This window comes from Meleagris gallopavo, chromosome 6, assembly GCF_000146605.3.
Source record: "Meleagris gallopavo isolate NT-WF06-2002-E0010 breed Aviagen turkey brand Nicholas breeding stock chromosome 6, Turkey_5.1, whole genome shotgun sequence".
Lineage (NCBI taxonomy): Eukaryota > Metazoa > Chordata > Aves > Galliformes > Phasianidae > Meleagris > Meleagris gallopavo.
This window is the reverse complement of record NC_015016.2, coordinates 14,816,149-14,820,689: the sequence shown is the minus strand read 5'-3', so window position 1 is coordinate 14,820,689 and position 4,541 is coordinate 14,816,149.

Genomic DNA, 4,541 nt, shown 5'->3' with positions numbered 1-4,541 from the left:
GCAGGAAGGGGTGGAGCCTGGCTGCACCTCTCCTAGACCCATTTAAAAACTGACTGCCAGTGGGGAAGGATCTCTCTGGAGATCTGCTCCACTGGAGTCCATCTTGTAAGCCCAGGATAGGGTGAGTGACTTTCTTTCCTTACTCCAATATAACAATTACATTAGCCAAGCTCCTGGATATACCATCCGTATATCCATTGATTATACAGCACCACAACTTATGCAATTATTACTGTTTCCACTATTGCAGAGAAATCATTATCTATTTAAATTATGAATGCATTTTCTACTTGGAGAAAAAGAAAAAAAAAAAAGCAGGTTGTGCAAGCCTGGCTAACTTCAGTATCCCCAAAGGGAATATACAAAACAGCAACATTCTAAAGATCAGTGATTATAAGAACAACTCGAAAATTACATTAAATTATTGAAAATTACATTGCCTCAGCCAAAGCAACACGAAGAACAACGTACAAAGAACACAGAAGGAAAGACCATCAAGCTAAACTTATTCCTTTTGTTTTCGTTTTCCAGGTAGCATTCAAAATTATGTTCTCAACATGTATACAAAAAAAAAATTATATGTTGACAAAGGTGAACTCAAAGCTCTCTTAGGGAATCTCAATGGCCCTTCCAGTAGTACTCAATGACAAAGTCTGCTGAGGAGAAAAAATGCCTGTCACTTTGAGACATAATCCTTCTCACTACAGCACTATGAGGCCAATTCAAATGCTAAGACACACACATTCACTTCTCATGAACTACATGCTACAGTAACACTCCTTTCACTATTTTGAATTTTTGTAGGTTCCATAATCCATACATATTTTCATGAAGTAGCAGTAGTCTAAATGAAATATTTATAGTCATTTGGTAAACATAAGTGAGAACAGATCAACATAATCCAAAACTAACATCAATAATTTAATTTCATGAGCAGTTGTATAGAACAAATGTTATGAATGCCTAATTTTATTTTAAGATTTACTATCACATGTATACTTCAAACAAATAAAATACCATACACAACTAGTAGTTTTGAGATGCCTGGCTTCAGGCACGGAAAATACACAAAAAGAGTAACAAAGTGCTTTTACTGATGCACACTTTAGAGGCTGTACCAGCCTAGTGACTTTTGAACCCTTCCGGCAGGAAGGTAAATGACAAGCAATGAAGACAAGGAGAAACACTATGGAAACCTTTAAGCATGAAAAAACTTAGGATACCACAGCATCAAGAATAAGGACTTGTGAGAAAGCAGTGGTGACAAACTGAAACACTGAGGGCTAATCTATTTTCAGACTCCAGAGTACCATAAACCACTAAGCTACGATCAATAGTCATCATGAATTTGAAATACTGGTCTCTGTGGAAGCCCCATCGCTTCGTACAGAACTTGTGTGAACATGCTGAACAGCCAGAACACAAGCCTTGTTTAAGTAACCAAGTTTCTCAATTTTTTTTGTTCATATTAGGAAAGTCAGCAGCTACCATTCCACTTTTTTCCTGCTACACCAGCTAAAACATCAAGTCCTGTGCTCTCTCTACTCACGCCTTTTCTCTTCTACCAGTACATCCTGTCAACAATTTTAGACCAGGCAACTGATCCATCATAAAACTAATGCACCTACAAGTAAATAGATGAGTTTAACCTAGATCAGGTACTTCTTGCAGAACTACCTGATTCAGCAAAAAGGAGGTGGCAAGAAACAGCCAGGCAGAATCACTCTCTTCACTGGCTCAAAAACACTGAAAACCAGCTTGCCATTATTTCCTTCCCTCTTCCCCGATCTTAACATCAACTCCCACAAGCTGTTATTTACACAAGCAAATAACAGAAAACATGTGCAATAGCATAGTCTCACATTAGCTTCTCCACTGAAGTGATAAACTATTTTTCACCTTGAGTAACTACTTGAAATTACTTCTAGAAGTCAATCCATAGGGTTTATTGGGAACTTACTGTGGAAACAAGGACTGGAAAGAGAAGAAAATACCACGAGCTCTTAGTACTATTGAGACAACTTTCATCTGAAACCCTGATCCTACATCTCAGGCCCAATTCTTTAGAAGTACACATGCACAGGCTTACGCTTTACTGACTAATCAGGAAAAACAGCAAACAAGAAAGTTGATGCTGGTTACCTTTCAGGCTACCAGCGATACGTTTCAGTATCCAAACCTCAAAACACAACCACTGAAATTCTTCTCCAGATAGAGGTGATAAAGTCTGTAAGAACGTTAAAGGACTCTACACCTATTTGACAGACGAATACCAAAGAACAGCGCTGTGGGTAAATTAGCAGTTAGTGTCAGGAAAATGTCTGGGAAAACACAAGCATTTTTTTGCGGGGAATTTTTCAGTTATTAAGAACTTGGAAATTACCCAAGAAGTTCTTTTATAAGGATTTCAGTGGAAAAATGAACTCCAAATATTAATTTAACAATTAAAAGGGTGACTAATGGTTAGGATAGATTGCCAGGCTACAGAGTAACATTCACATATATGGTATTTTTAGATCAACTAAGGGCAACAATCTAACCACAGATCACTGTTCTAAATACAGTGACCACTCTTCCAAATCAATGTTTTCACATCACAGTGGCCTACAGTGTCCTTGGGAATACAGACTGTGCAAAGGCTTGTCAGAAGAATGAGATGGAAGTATTTTATTTTTTAACATTTTATTTGGTTTTAGTGGTTTGAATTAAATATTTCTGATAAGAAACAAATATTAGCATTGGCAAAGCAGACATCATGAAATTTTGCCCACAGGTAATCAAACCAAGACTGTACCTGTCTCAACATCAGAAACAACAGAAGGAGACTATATTAGAAATGATAGGAATCATCCTGGATAATTAACTCAGTGGTAAGGAGCAGGGCACAGAAAAACCTACTGAAGCATAACCCTCCTTTTTTCCTTCCACTTTGTTCTGCTTCCATAACTATATTCTCTCCAAAATTGACACGGCACATACAGCTCCTCTTGCTCTATTTAAACACTCTTCAGTTTATGAAACAAATTACAGAAATAATTTCAGAAATTTAACAACACATTTGAAAAGTTTACCTGTATAAACAGTCCATATAGTCTGCTCCCTTGCTGTATTCTTCCCAGTATCTGTGATACATAACCAGTACTTGTTCTTCAGATTCCAAAACTCTCTGTCAAGAAAGAAATGCATGCACACACATCCCTGAAGTTAGCAAGAAAGTAGTACCCATAAATGGAAAGCTATAACAGGATTACTGTTTTAGAATAACCACAGAAGCAGAAAGACACCACAGCTAAATGTCAGCAACTCTGAAAATAACATTGTTGCTATGACCAGAAAACTAACAAGTATTACTGTGAGGTTTTGATAAGCCAACTACAACAGAAGGTGTTTTACTTCACATTCTAAAAGAATAACCTCTAAATACATTAATTTCCTATCTGCCTTTACAAAACAAGCACTGTTCATCCTCTTGCAACATGCTGGTGGATAACTACAGAACCACTTCCTCACATGCCAGTGCACCAGTTTTAAACCCATGCAGCCGTGTGGCACACCAGAACAGTCACCTCACTCATTATAAATATTTAAAACAGCTATTATTTGAACACTTATCTGAAAATCCATCGTATTTACCAGTAATCCTGGAATTTAAAAGTGTTTAAAAGAGCACAGATGAGTGCAGACTTAAACACACCGTAAGTTCTGTAAAACTGGGCACAAATCTTTTGCAATGTCAGCCATTTACGTTCTAAGAAGCTGCTGGCGTACTGAAGTTCTCACAATAAATTCAGATTTCAAAAGGAGTATGTTCAAAAATTTAGATCTAAACTAATTAGTAAGATCTATGAAGGAGGATGAGATCCTAGGAATCAGTTCCAGAGTATGCAGCATTAAACTCTCAAGCAGTAAAGAAAAAAAATATCTAAGCAACAACTACATAAAAGAGGAAAACTAGCAGACTAAGATGGAACCAAGGTTGTTTTCCACTGCAGTATGAATTCCACACGGATTTTCCAAAATTAGTTCGAAGACAAGTGGTGGGCAGTCAGTTGAAGAAGTGGACATATGCTTTCTATTACTTCCCACAGTTTACATTGAGCTGGCACCTGCCCAGCCTAAATGAGCTCATCCAGCTCACTAAATAACTGAGCTGCACGACAGTTCTCTGAACTGATTTAATCCAAAGCATCAGAGGTAGCCTCCATGCAATCAGTGAAACTTCCTATTATGATACCTGGCCTATCTTGTAAAACATGATGTACCCAAGTTCAGTACCAAGTTCAATACTTGCAATTCTTCATTCTCTAAATGAGCTGTGTCTATGGTGTCTGTATAAATCTATTCCTCTTTTTGCTTAAGTAAAAGGAAACACTGTTCATTCATCCTATACATGCAATGTGATGGATCATGATTCTCTCAAATCTAGGCTTTTTACCTGATGACACAGAATTTACAGCCATACCAATACAGAAGAATTGTTATATGTCATGACAAACAGTCATTTCTTCCTGCCTCCCAATTATTATCTTTTTTTTTTTTTT